General features: G+C 37.6%; 1 protein-coding gene across 9 annotated transcripts in view; it reads left to right on the forward strand.

Annotated features, from left to right (window-relative positions):
- Positions 1-15,446, forward strand: part of DTNB (dystrobrevin beta) — a 242,703-nt gene that overhangs the window by 48,521 nt on the left and 178,736 nt on the right. The window lies entirely within an intron of this gene.

Genomic DNA, 15,446 nt, shown 5'->3' on the forward strand with positions numbered 1-15,446 from the left:
ATTAAAATAAAGAAATTATTAAAAATAAAAATAATTAAAAAATAATAAAAAAGTAGAAAGTAAGAAAGAAGGGAGAACCAAACCAAGAAAGAAATCCACTAACGATAGCAAGTGCTAAAATCTATACTAAAAAGAAAAAAAAAAAAAAACGGACAGACAGAACCCTTGGGCAAATGGTTGAATCAAAGCTATACAGAGAAACTCACACAAAGAAGCATACACATACACACTCACAAAAAGAGAAAAAGGAAAAAAAAAGGTATATATCTATATCTATCTATCTATCTATATACAAAAGAGGAAGAGAACAACCAAATCAATAAACAAATCTACCAATGATAATAAACTCTAAATATAAACTAAGATAAACATAAAACCGGAAACAAATTAGATGCGCAAAGCAAACCCGAAGTCTACAGTTGCTCCTAAAGTCCACCAGCTTCAATTTTGGGATGATTTGTTGTCTGTTCAGGTATTCCAGAGATGCAGGGTACATCATGTTAATTGTGGAGATTTAATCCGCTGCTCCTGAGGCTGCTGGGAGAGATTTCCCTTTCTCTTCTTTGTTCGAACAGCTCCCGGGGTTCAGCTTTGGATTTGGCCCTGCCTCTGCTTGTAGGTCGCCTGAGGGCATCTGTTCCCTTTTGGGAAGTCTGAGGTCTTCTGCCAGCCTTCAGTAGGTGTTATGTAGGAGTTGTTCCACATGTAGATGTATTTCTGATGTATTTGTGGGGAGGAAGATGATCTCCACTTCTTACTCCTCTGCCATCTTGAAGGTCTCCCTGCAGTTGATATCCTAAGATTCTTTTAATCTGTAGGCTCTCCCTTCATCTCTCTCTTTTTACCCTAGAGATTACAGTATGTATTCTTGATTTTTCAAAGTCTAAGATTAATTGGTACCATTACTCTCTTTCTAGGTAATACAAAGACTGATGTGTTTCTATACCATTTTGGTTTTAGGACGCTTTAATTTCATTTACTCATTCTTTTATGTCATTGAGATTGTGTATTTTTATTTTATATATATTTAAAATCAAGCAGGCCTTATTAATTTTTTTATACAGTGAGCATTATTTAATTTATAGGTAAACTAAATGATGTTGACTATAATAAAATAGTGTCTGCTTAATTTTAAATATACTAGTTTTGTTGTTTTTCACTTGCTTCTGCATTTTTAAGCTTCCATCAGGAATTCTTTTCTTTCTTCCTGAAGAACACCCTTTGGCATTTCCTTTCTGCAAGTTAGATTGTGGCATGTCGTCTTAATTTTCGTTTGAAAATTTCATTCTCATACTTTAAGAATATTTTCATTTGATATATGAGTTTTTGGTTGACAGTTGTTTTCTTTCAACATTTCAAGAATATTGTTCTAGTATTTTTTTAGCTTCCATAACTTCTGATGAGAAATCAATAGTGGATATAATTTTAGCCACTTTGATGGTAATCTGTCAATTTCCTCTGGCAACTCTTAAGATATTCTTTATTTTCTTTTCTTTTTTCTTTTGGTTTTCAGCAATATTACCATGATGCCAGATGCATCATTCTTATCTCATAATCCTTAAATATAATAAGCAGAGTTACTGTAAGATCTGTGCTTGTAATCCAATATCTAGGTTCCCTATGGTTCTTTTTGTACTGTTTGCTATTTCTGTTTTTTGTTCATGTCATCTTACTTCCTCTCTGCCTTGTTATTTTTTATTATGTGAGAAACATTCCAAAATTATTTTTTATTTTTAGTATGTACCAGTCATTATATTGCAAAATTATTTGCAGAAATACTTTGAGGCCTAGGATAATGTTTTCCTACAGAGAGTATTTATGTTTTCTTTTCTTTTTTTTTTTTTCTTTTTTTTGTATTTATGTTTTCTTCTGCTAGGTGCCTGGAGACCATAACAGTCCAGAAGCACCTGAGTTATTTGCAATTCAGCCCATGTGAGGCCCTGTTTTACTTCTGCACACTAGTGCTTTTAGGTGCAGCCTTTGGGCTTTCAACCCAGAGTAATGGGAGCAGGAGTAGGCAGTTTCATCAGGATTCAACGTTCCACATCTCTCTTCTAGCCCCTTAATACTATCAAAGAGTTACTACTCTGTACTTCAGCCTTTCTGGTTCCCTTCTGAAATCAGAAAATCCCTTGCATGGAAAAAGTAGTTTCAGTCATTGCACTCACCTCCCTGGGCATCCAGCTCCTTTGTATTAGGTAACTCAGTTGTTAGTCCTCATTTGCATTCAGGAAGATTAAACAATTTTTTTCCCATCTTTACTACTTTTCCTCAGAGGAAGAGGTGATCAGAATTAACTAGTCTGCCACTACCAAATATTTCCTCTGTTTTTATTTCTTTTTTCTCTTTTTTGGAATGTTGTCATATCTACTTCCTCTGTCTCCTATTGTTTCTCACATATGCTTCAATTCTGTAACTTGCTGCTTTCCTTTTATTTATTTTTATTTTTAAATTAATTAATTTTTGACTGCATTGAGTGTTCATTGCTGTGCATGGGCTTTCTCTAGTTGTGGTGAGTGGGGGCTGCTCTTCGTTGTGGTACGCAGGCTTCTCATTGTCGTGGCTTCTCTTGTGGAGCAAGGGCTCTAGGCGTGCACGCTTCAGTAGTTGTGGCGCACGGGCTTAGTTGCTCCACAGCACGTGAGATCTTCCCAGACCAGGGCTTGAACCCGTGCCCCTTGTATTGGCAGACAGATTCTTAACCACTGTGCCACCAGGGAAGCCCTCTCTGCTTTCTTTTAGAAGAGTTTATCAGTCTGCATTTCTACTCATTAATATGTTCTTTGTTTAGAGTCATTCTACTGTTTGTCTCATCTGTTATTGTTAATTTTTAGCTGTTGTATTTTTCAAACCTAGAATATCTGATTCATTCTTTTTCATGATTTATGGTTCTTATTTCATATTGCTAATCTCTCTTTTAGTTTGACTTTTATTATTTCTATTTTTTAATTGAAATATAATTGACATATAACATTATATTAGCTTCAGGTGTTCAACATAATGATTCAATATTTGTATATATTGTAAAATGATCATCACAATAAGTCTAGTTAACGTGTATCACCATACATAGTTGTAAAAAGTTTTTTTTCTTGAGATGAAAACTTTTAAGATCTCTCTTAGCAACTTTCAGATATACAATACAGTATTTTAAGCTATGGTTACCATGGTGTACATGACATCCCCATGACTTACTTATTTTATAACTGGAATTTTATATGTTTTGACCCCCTTAATCCATTTTGCCCACCCTCCACCCCCTGCTTCTGGCAACCACCAATCTGTTCTCTATATCTCTGAACAGGGGATTTTTTTTTTTTTTTATTAAAAAAATTTTTTTTTAGTTTACACATAAAAGCGAGATCATATGGTATTTGTCTGTTCCCTTCTGACATTTCACTTAGCATACTGCCCTCGAAGTCCATCCATGTTGTTGCAAATGCAAGATTTCCTTCTTTTTTATGACTAATATTTCCTTGTATGTATGTATGTGTATGTGTATACGTATACATATACATACACATAGATACACATCATGTTTTCTTTATCTAGTCATACACTGATTGACACTTAGATTGCTTCCATGTCCTGGCTATTGTAAGTAATGGTGCAGTGAACGTGAGGGTGTATGTATCTTTTTGAGTTAGTGTTTTCATTTTCTTCATATAAATGCCCAGAAATGGAATTTCTGGATCATTTGGTAGTTCTATTTCTAAATTTTTGAGGAATTTTTATACTGTTTTCCATAGTGCCTGCACTAGTTTACATTCCCACCAGCCGTGCACAAGGGTTCCCTTTTCTCCACATCCTCACCAGCACATGTTATTTATTGTTTTTGATAATAGCCATTCTTAGATGCGTGAGGTGAAATCCCACTGTGGTTTTGATTTGCATTTCCCTGAAAATGTCTGTTTTCATATGTCTCTTTGATATATTTATGTTTATTTTTAAGTTCCTGGTCCATTTGTTCTAATACTTATGCTTTTGAAACTGGTATAAGTTGTCCTGTTCGTTGATTTTTTTTTAAGGTAGTTGTACCCCCTGGGTCCGAGGAGTGGTCTTGGGTTGGATATTTGCAGTGGATGTGGGCAAAACGTGGACACGTGGGCTGGAGTGTCCACATGCATATATGGTTCTTTGAAGTATGGGGTGTGTTGGAGGTGGCAGGAAAAGGGGGCCAGACTCTCCCCATGTGGGGGCATGAAGTGTCTCAGAATCCTAGATTTGAATTTGACTTTCCAGGCCATTTTGAAGGTGTATTAGTCATTGTACAGAGATAGAACATATTTTAATTAATCTATTAGCTTGATTGATAACTTTAATATTTAGACATACGTATATGGGCCTCTTTTTGTAATCATGGTGCTGTAGGGGCAGGCCTGGTACCAGCTATTGATTAGGCCATGTGATTTCTGACAAAAGGTTTAGTTTCTACAAGACTTACCTCATTTTGAGTTGCTGGTGTAAACTTTTATATTTTAATCCTGATAGGGCATTCTTCTTGGATAATTATTGTATTCTGCATTTTCCACTCCCTGTGTAAGAAAGAAAAATGTTCTCTAATGACTTCCTGAGAAATTCCTTTTACACTTTATCTGACTATTGAACCTTATTTTCCCTCTTATTTTTTTCATCAGGATTTGTTTTGTAGAAGAGTCTGTGGCCTTCACCAAACATGTTGGTTCTGAGGTATAATGAAACTCCACCTTTAATGGAACAAACCTATTTAAAAAATCATGTATCTAATGAAACTAGGCTTGGATAAAATCTTCAAAACATATCAATATTGAATGTACCAATGAAAGGCTCAGGGTTATTGTTTACCATCTAAAATAATAGTAGAACACACTCTCTCAAATTTGAACACTCTAAAGATTCCTTTAGGGTAAAGACTTTTATATGTCTAATTTATGGTGATTTTATATGAAAAAAGTTCCTGTGTAGTTTGGAACTATGGCTGAGAACTATTTTAAAATCTTGTTTTAGCAGTTTAATTTGGATATGTTGAAAGTTTCCATAGTTCCCTTTTAATACTGGATGCAAAAAATAAAGCAATATAAAAGAAAAAAAAAAAAAGCAAAACCAAACTAGTTCACTTTAAATAAAAGGAAATGTATTCCTTAAATTCCAAATGTGCCCAGCTAGCATATTATGGAATGGACATTGCTGAAAAAGGATAATATTGGGTTACAGTCTTCCTCATTAGTGATTTTTAAACAAAACTATAATTTCCTGGGAAACACAGACATTTCATTTATTTATATACAGTATTTACTAATATCCCTGCTTGTTCTTTGATGGATTCAAGATGACAGGAAAAAACCGAATAAAAATAGGAGAGAAAAAAAAATAGGAGAGAACTAGTGCTGAATGGGAAGGTTTTGATGCCCTCGATAGTAACACATTTAACTCTTAGAAAGATCTGATCATAGCTTTTTAAGGAAATTTCCAGGGGATGGTGGAGAACGAGCTAGGGGTCTTGAATGTTTTAAAAATGTGAAATCCTAAGGGGAAACCTATTGCACAATGGAGACCAACAGCCACTTTGGTGGAAGAGGAGGAGTGGAGCCCGTGTGCCCTCACGACATCCCCTACCCTTCAGGATGCCGCTGTCGTGTGGATTGTGTGATGTGACATCACCAAAACCAGTTCACCGAGCCCCAGTCTAAGTGCTTGGTGGCAGAATTACTTCTCAGTTCACTTATTACTTTTCCCATCACCTACTTACTCTTTAAATTTTGTAGCTTTTCTTCTCTCCCAAGAGAATTCATGCATTTGTGCCAATTTTCAAAAAGGACTCTGTTTGATTTCAGGATATGCAGACCTGCAAAAGGTTTGACCATTAGGTAATATTTCAGATTTAAAAAAATTTTTTGGATTGCTATTTTGATCTTATTTTATTATTTCCTTTTTATAATTTTTTTTTTAAAGAAAGGGCAAGAGGAATACTTTTTTTGAGTGTTGCTTTTTCTTTGTCTTTGTTTTTCTCTGAAAAGGAGAGAGGAAGTAACAGAGAGACTTCTCCAGTCCATTCAGTACTCACCTCCAAAGTAATCTGATTAAGACACTTTTTTCATCATGCAACTTCCCTCCTCGGAAACCCTCAAAGATTCCCTGTGGTTTTTTTTTTTTTTTTTTGCGGTACACGGGCCTCTCACTGTTGTGGCTTCTCCCGTTGCGGAGCACAGGCTCCGGACGCGCAGACACAGTGGCCATGGCTCACGGGCCCAGCCGCTCCACGGCATGTGGGATCTTCCCGGACCGGGGCACGAACCCGTGTCCCCTGCATCGGCAGGCGAACTCTCAACCTCTGCGCCACCAGGGGAGCCCCTCCCTGTGGTTTTTGAATGAAGTTTGTACGCCTCAGTTTCTATCAGTCCTTAATTCCCTGCTCACACCAAACTCTAATTAAGCTGCTTGAGGCACTTCTCAGGTTTTCCAATATGACATGTTCATTTCTTCTCTCCATGTATTTTGGTTGGTGTCCTGCCCCACCTCCCCTGGTTTTTACCTACCCTGTAGCCTTCCTTATAATCACCAACCCCATTTTCATCCCTATGATGACCTGTAGTACTTATCTGTATCATTATTTTGACTTTCGAATGTATGATGCTCTCAACTGCTTTGTAATTATACAAATAAGATTGAAAGTCTTTGAGAGCAGAGATTCTACCTTATATTTCTTTGATTCCTCGATAAATGTAATGCTGGATTCGTTTTGTTTAATTTTTATTGGAGTATAGTTGCTTTACAATGTTGTGTTATTTTCTGCTGTACAGCAAAGTGTATAATGCTGGATTCTTAATAAGTATTTGTAAGATTGAAATGAAAATTAGCAGGCATTCTGATTGTGGTAAATTTGAATAATATTCTGTGTTGATTTTACTTGGTTAAACTGTTTGACATTTGTCAAATGGATTCTTGATTTGCCGTTAATTATTGCATAATCCATTCACTGTGAAGTTTTGTAAATTAAGATTAATTGGAAAAATATGAGTTTTCGAAAACCAAGGAGAAATGCTCTCATTACTTTTAGCTACATGCGATAATTGGACTGGTAATACTGTTTCTGAAGTAGAAGTCTATTTTTCACGTGAGAAGTACTCATTTATGGTTGACAGCATTTACAGTTGTTTGCCAAAAGTGTAGAAACAGCTGTTTTCTTAAGTAAACAGTGCTCCCTACAGTCCTGTTTTCAAAAGTATTCATTTGAATAGCAAGCTCTTATTAGATAGTGCAAAGCTATAAACACCATCCAGTTTGGGTTAGTTTATTTTTTAAAATTTTTTATTGAAATATAGTTGATTTACAGTGTTGTGCCAGTTTCAGGTGTACAGCATATATATTCATATATATGCATTCTTTTTTTAGATTCTTTTCCATGATAGGTTATTACAGGGTATTGAGTATAGTTCCCTGTGGTATACAGTAGGTCCTTGTTGGTCATCTATTTTATATCCAGTAGTTTAAATATATATATATATATATATATATATATATATATATATATTTTTTTTTTTTTTGGCCACACTGTGCGACATGTGGGATCTTAGTTCCCCGACCAGGCATCTACCCCCATCCCCTGCATTGGAAGCACGGGGTCTTAACCACTGGACGACCAAGGAAGTCCCTGGGTTAGTTTAAATGTCAAAAAATTTGAGACTTTACTAAACTGAAATGAGCAAATTCCCATCCAGATGGCACAAGTGAGGAGTGCAGAGACTTCTGAAGGCACCTGCATGTCAAAACTCAACAGTGTTTATTCAGGGTGACTCACTGTTTGCTTAGCTTGGCGCAGACCTAATCATGGTGTTTTCTCAGTGTTGGGTGATAAGAACTCTCTTTAGAAGTCATGGGCATGGTTTATTGTCAGACTCTAAAATGATGGATCTATGGAGGTGAGTCATGCAGAGAAGTCTGAGACAGAATCATCATGTTCCTTATTGAGGGAGGGTGCTCCCCAGAAGGATTCTGTGTGGGTGGGGTTAAAATAATAAGTTTCCTCTCTGCTGTCACCTTCAACACATATTACCTGTTTATCCTTTCATTTTAGCATCTTTCTGTAGGGGTTAATATTCATTGTTAATTGTGTTATACCTTAAATACCTTTAAAAAAAAGTTATACCCAACTTTCCAGCTAGGTCAGATTTTAAGTGACTCACATTTTTTATGATGAAACCAGGTTAAAGATCTTTCCAGATCTTGTTTGAAGAGAACTGATTCCGGTATGAACTTGGACTTGACTTTGGAAGTACTGAAAACATGGATGTTGGTGAGGTTATATGTGCGATGGCCAGGGGCAGCTGACTATTCAGTTTTAAATGTAACTTGACCAGGGTATGTGGATTAAATTCAGATGTATGGTGGGCAGGATCAAGAATGAGTTTTTCCAAGAAGTAATCAGTCAGATAAAGGACGGAATCATAGGGGATTAGGCTGCTAAGTGACTGCAGCTTCTCCCTACTGCCTCTAATTGCAGAGGAAGAATGCAGAGCTCCAACCAAACATTACAGAAGTAAAAGTGCCACTTTGGCTTTGCTGTGTTTGGGGGCAGTTATAGGAAGTTGTAGTTAGGCTTAAAGTAGACTGAGGGATTTCAATGCGAAGAAAAGCATTCAGAGCAAAGGAGTAAATGCTGAAGTTTGACCTACAAAGCAAATAGTTGCAAGGAGGGAGCTAACTTTTTTTCTTTTTGAAGAAAAATAAAAATAACATGATTTGAGGAAGAATTGTGAGGCTACCCATTCACTAATTTTATTGGATGATTGTGTCTTCATGCTGTTATACTTAGATTTTTATATAAATATCTTTAATAAATATTTATGAGTATCTTTAAGTATATCATTTATTGTTTATATTAATATTTCCTTTCGAAGGGTGAATAAACCTTTTGGTAGATGAAACTGTGAACCTAAAGTTGTAAATGATGGTAAGCATTATAAGTGGGAAAGATGAGTTCATAATTAAGAGTGGGCTCAGGCCCATTCCCCCATTCTCAGGATGCACAGTTACATATGTATAAACAGGTTCTTAAACAAAAAGGTTTACTAAGCATCATTTCCAAATCTCTCCTGCCTGCAGATTCATCCCCCTCACATTTACTATGACCCTTAATCTCAGATACCTCTCCTTTCCCCCATACTTAAAGCACCCGCAACCTGACATATATTCCCTCTATCCTACTGGGTTACGTATTGACACTCAGATGCATATCCCCTCACCCTCAGTGAAGCATGCAATGCTAAGTGCAGATACATTTGCAGACTCAGAAGAGCATGCAGGCAGAGAGGAGAAAAGATCCACCGTTGGCTAGGTGGGAGATTGTGAGTGGAGATTGCTGTGTGGCTGCTGTGAATAGGAAAGTGGTTGGAAAATAGATAACGAGAGATGACGAGTTAAGGGGCCACGTGTTACTGATAATAATTAGTTGAGGAGTTAATGCACTATTCTGTTAATGCATCTACAGACTGCTTGACCTGAGACCAGCTGTTGAGACCAGTAATAATCCTAATGAGTAGAGGAGGGCACAGGTGTGTAGTGCTGAGCCAGGTCAGTTGAGAAATACAGCTGCTATTCTGTATTTAAATGTAAGACTTTCTGAATCCAGGACTATTATTTGCAACAGAGTTGAGTTAAAGAATATTTGAATAAGGGATGCAAAGTGTTGAGAATATTAGTGTTTCTAAAGCATTTTGAAGATTTGGAAAAAGTGCTGTTTAAATGCTATCCCTATTATAATAATTTTTAGAAGTAAAGATGTCATAGACCCATTAAGACCTGTTTTATGGCATTTACTGATGAGCACTTTCTTCAGTTACAGAGTTGATTTTCACCTGGATCTCTTGCCAGTATGCTGGGCTCTGCCACACTCTCCTGTCTGCATAGATGACATTAGTTTCTTTTTTTGCAGCAAGGGATAGATACTATTTTGTCTCTATGAAGGAAGAACATGAGATTTGGAGCCAGAAGGAGTTATACAAACACAATATGATCAATTGTCTTTCATCTTTGGTCATGTCCTTTGATTTATTGTTGCCTGTGAAATACAAGCCAAAGTCTTAGAATTGCATTCGAAGATCTGTGTTGGTAGTTCTTAGCTTTGGATGCATATTAAAATAACATGAGGAACTTTTTAAAAGTACCAAGAACAGGGTGGGGTTTAGGCATCTGAATAGTATCTTCTATTCTCATACCTTATTGAGATTTGGATCTAGAACTCTAAGGAAATACAAAGAATCATCTTGTTGATTTTTACAAAAATATCCTATTGTGAATTTGGGATTGCATTGAATCATAACAGGATTCTGATCAGTTTAGGGAGAATTGACATTTTAACAATATTGTCTTTCATTTCATGAACATGGTGTATCTATTTACATTTTCTTTGATTTCTTTCATCAGTATTTTGTAGTTTTCAGCATACACATCTTGAACATAAGTTTAAAAAAAATTTATCTGTTTTTCATATTTTTGGTGGTATTGTATTTCCAATTTTCTTTTGCTAATTTATAGAAATTTGAATTTTTTTATGTTGACCTTGTATTCTGCAGCCTTGCTAAAAAGTCCCTTATGGTAGTGTTTTGGTAGGTTCTATGTATTTCTTTTGTAGGTTCTTTGGGATTTTCTATACAGAAGGTCATATTGTCTGGAGTAGATAGTTTTATTTTTAAACTTTCAGTCTGTATGCATTTATATTTTTTTCTTACGTTGTTGCACCAGCTGTGTTCTCCAGTGTGGTATTGCATTCTAGTAGTGAAAGCAGTCATCCTTGGCTTGTTCTTGATCTCAGTGGAAAAGTACTTAGTCTTTCATCATTAAGTATGATGTTATTAGCTGTTACTTTTTTTTTGAAGGTGCCCATTATCAGACTGAGGAAATTCTTTTCCTGGTTTTCCAAGAGTATTTATCGGAATGGATGTTGAGTATCATTGTCATCTGCATCTATTTGGATGATCGTGTAGCTTTTCTCTTTGTACTGATTGATTTTCAAATGTCAAACTAGTGTTACATCACTGGGATAAAGCCCCCTGGGTTGTGATTTTTTTTAAGTCGTTTTTATATATTGCTGCATTCGATTTGCTCACATTTTGTTGAAGGTTTTGTGTATGGGTTCATGAGGGATACCGACTTCTTATTTTCTTTTGTTGTAATGTATGTATGCATTTTTGTTATCAGGATAATGCTGGCCCTCATAAAAGAATTGGGAAGTGTTCCCTCCTTTTTTATTCCCTGGAAGAGAGTAGAACTGCAATTATTTCTTTAAATGTTTAGAATTTGCCAGTACAGCTCTCTGAATGAGGAGCTTTCTCTTTTGGAAGGGTTAAAAATACAGATTCAACTTCTGTAATGGATATGGGCCTATTCAGATTACCTGTTTCTTCTTCTTTTTTTAAAAATTCATTTATTTTTGGCTGCGTTGGGTCTTCGTTGCTGCACGTGGGCTTTTCTCTAGTTGCAGCGCGTGGGGGCTACTCTTCGTTGCGGTGCACGGGCTTCTCATTTTCATGGCTTCTCTTGTTGTGGAGCACGGGCTCTAGGCACGTGGGCTTCAGTAGTTGTGGCACATGGGCTCAGTAGTTATGGCTCATGGGCTCTAGAGCACAGGCTCAGTAGTTGTGGCACACGGGCTTAGCTGCTCTGTGGCATGTGGGATCTTCCTGGACCAGGGCTTGAACCCGTGTCCCCCGCATTGGCAGGCAGATTCTTTTTTTTTTTTTCGGTACGCGGGCCTCTCACTGCTGTGGCCTCTCCCGTTGCGGAGCACAGGCTCCGGACGTGCAGGCTCAGTGGCCATGGCTCACGGGCCTAGCCGCTCCGCGGCATGTGGGATCTTCCCGGACTGGGGCACAAACCCGTGTCCCCTGCATCGGCAGGTGGACTCTCAACCACTGCGCCACCAGGGAAGCCCTGCAGGCAGATTCTTAACCACTGCGCAACCAGGGAAGCCCTACCTATTTCTTATTGAGTGAGCTTTAATAGTTTCTATTTTTCAAGGAGTAGTTTGTGTCTCCAGTTCATCTAAGTTGTTGAATTTATGGACATAAAGTTTTTGTAATATTTCCTTATTATTTCTGTAATGTTTAGAAAACCTGTGGTGATATCCCTTCTTTCATTTTTGATATTGGTAATTTGTGTCTTCTCTTTTCTTAGTCAGTCTGGCTAGAGATTTATCGATGTTATTGGTTTATTCAAAGAACCAGCTTTTGGTTTCATTAATATTCTGTATTGATTTCCTGTTTTCAATTTCATTGATTTCTGTTCTTACTCATACGATTTTTTGCCTTTTGCTTGTTTTGGGTTTAATTTGCTGTTCTTTTTCTTGAGTCTTCAGATGGAAGCTTAGGTTATTGGCTTAAGAACCTTCTCTTCTAGTATAAACATTTAATATTTGTAAAGTGAAAAGTGCCCACTCTTTCATTGCTTTCCTTTGGCTGCCTGCTTTTGACCCTGGATGCAACTAATGTTATTTTGTCAGTATCCTTTCAGACAGCTTATGCATATACAAATATATGAAAATATATTTTTACTCTCTCCTTTTTAACATAATTGCTAGATTGCATTCTAGCAATTATTTTGTTCCATGCCTTGCTTTTTTTTTTTTAAGTGATCTATCTTGGATATAATTCTCTATCTTTCGTATGTTTTTTTATCATTCTTTTCTATGATAGCCTAATAGCCAGTCTTCTATTAATAGACATCTAAAGCTGGGGCCAGGGCCTTGGGGTTTTTAATGTTTTTATTCTTTTTATATATTTTATTATGGAAATTTTCATTATGGAAAATTTTATGCATTGCAGTTTATATATCTTAAATGTTTTTTAGCTTGTATTTTTCCCTTTCATTATTCTCTCCTTTAAACCATTACCTTTGTCTAGTAATGGTAACCCTCACTTTCCCAGGATTCTTTTTTTGTTTATAAATTTTAGTATTTATTTTTGGCTGTGTTGGGTCTTTGTTGCTGTGCACAGGCTTTCTCTAGTTGCTGTGAGCGGGGGCTACTCTTCGTTGCGGTGCGCGGGCTTCTCATTGCAGTGGCTTCACTTGTTGCAGAGCACGGGCTCTAGGTGCACGGGCTTCAGTAGTTGTGGCATGCCGGCTCTAGAGCGCAGCCTCAGTAGTTGCGGTGCACGGGCTTAGTTGCTCCGCGGCATGTGGGATCTTCCCAGACCAGGGCTGGAACCCGTGTCCCCTGCGTTGGCAGGTGGATTCTTAACCACTGTGCCACCAGGGAAGTCCCTCAGGATTCATTAAAAAAATTTTTTTTTTTTAAATTTCTTTTTGTGGCTGCGTTGGGTCTTAGTTGTGGCATGCGAGGTCTTCATTGAGGCATGCGGGATCTTTTGTTGTGGCGTGGGCTCTTTGTAGTGGCGCACTGGATTCTCTCTAGGCGTGGCATGGGGGTTTTCTCTCTCTAGTTGTGGCGCGCAGGGTCCAGAGCACGTGAGCTCTGTAGTTTGCGGCACGCAGGCTCTCTAGTTGAGGTGCGCAGTCTCAGTAGTTGTGATGCGTGGGCTTAGTTGCCCCGTGGCATGTAGGATCTTAGTTCCCTGACCAGGGATCGCACGCACGTCCCCTGCATTGGAAGGCGGATTCTCTATCACTGGACCACAAGGGAAGTCCCGGGATTCATTTTTTAAAACAGTTTTTATTCAGAAATAGAAAACACTTACGGAAGAATACCTAAAACAAAGTACAGTTTAATGAATTGCTATAAAACAAATATCCATATAAATACTCCAGAGGCCAAGAAATAGAATGTTGTCAGCACCCCAGAAGCCCCTTGTGTTCTCCTTTCTGTGTTACAACTCCTCTCTCTTCCCCCAGAGGAATCAGTATCCTGATTTCTGTGGAAATCTCTTTTAAGATTAGTTTTTACTTTCCCCTGTGGAATTTCCTGGGTATTCTTAAGTCATGAAATCTGTGTCTGCAAAAAATGTTTCGAGCAAGTTTACCTTAAAAAATGTCGTTAGCTGTGAGCAAGGCTTGACTTTCCTGCTGGTGAGCACTTGCTCCTCATCCTTGCTCTGCTGGTCATCAGGCTTGCTTACTCTCGCTGTGAGCTTCAGGAATACTTTCTTTTGTCACTTCATCTTTCTGGGCCACTTTACTTCAGGATAGAAGCTGCATCCATCAGAATTCTTAGTTGTAAGCAGTAGGAACCATCCCTAGCTAATTCATTTAAAAGGATATGGGTGACCAGTCGGCTTTCTAAGAAGGTTGGGAAAGTAGGCTTGATGACCACACTGCCAAGAACAAAGCTCAAAATCATACCACAAAACTGGTCTCAGGAAGTCCCTCTGCAGCTAAGCTGGGCATAGATACTGCTGCTTGTGCTCCAAAAGCCACTGATGCTGGGCTCTGGTTGCTGCCATGAGAATCTCTGTCCCAGCTCTCAGGACACTGGATGTACTGCTCCTACTGCTGACATCCTCGCCAGGTGGATTCTTTGGAGTTCTTACTTCTACAAGTTAATTGTTTTCTATTTGAGGTCTAGAGCGGTGCATCTTCTTGGCGGAGCTTGTATTATGTGCCCCTGTCTTAGTTTCAAAGAAAGATGGGAAAGTTTTTTTTTCTTCCTTCTTCATACTTTGGTAGTGGGACATATACTTGTCATATAAGGTAGGGTGTGCTTAAATGTAGACTCAGCATTTGGATGGTTGGCGACCAAAAAGAAATGTCCATTGTAAAAGGTCTGTATCAAGTCTTGGAAATCCATCACTTTTAACACAGTTGTTGCTCTTTATAGACACTCACGTTGCTCATATAATGCAATGAGTATTTGACATAGGACTATTTTTTATCATTTCCAGGTGATATATTGCCAGGTGCTATATAACACATGGAACAGAATCTGTATTTCTGATGATCTATGTATATTAAAAGTCCCATTCTAATTTTAGCTAGTTTTGGGGGAATTCCTGTTTTATCTTATGAGTAAACTTAATGAGATGTAATAGTTAAAAATCAGCTGTAACAAACATTGGTGTCTCCTGGCAGTATTTTCACTGAGAATTTTCTGGCTTATTGACCATTTGCCTTTTTTCAGATGTGATCTTACTGTATACAAAAAGAAGGTTTGGAAAATAGGAGACACCCTTAGGACCATTAGTAAATATAAATAGGATGACATTTTCTTTTCAAAACCAAGATGATATAGTTCTCATTATTGCAAAGGTATTTTACTCTAAGTCACTGTGAAACTTTGTAAGCACAAGCTTTATAAAATTAACACAAAAGCCCATTGTTAATTTACATATGTGACTTTAAAAACCGGCTAGGGAAGTTTTCATCTTCTCTGAAACCAGGACATAGTTGAATGGTTGGAGCAGTGGCCACAGGGGTTGGGGCCTTGCTGTTATTGTCCTGGCTCTGCAGGTGGTATATAGCGTCACCTTGAGTAGTTCATTTATGGTCTACATTTCATCTTTCTAGTTCCTGAAGAAGAA

This window comes from Stenella coeruleoalba, assembly GCF_951394435.1.
Source record: "Stenella coeruleoalba genome assembly, chromosome: 13".
NCBI lineage: Eukaryota > Metazoa > Chordata > Mammalia > Artiodactyla > Delphinidae > Stenella > Stenella coeruleoalba.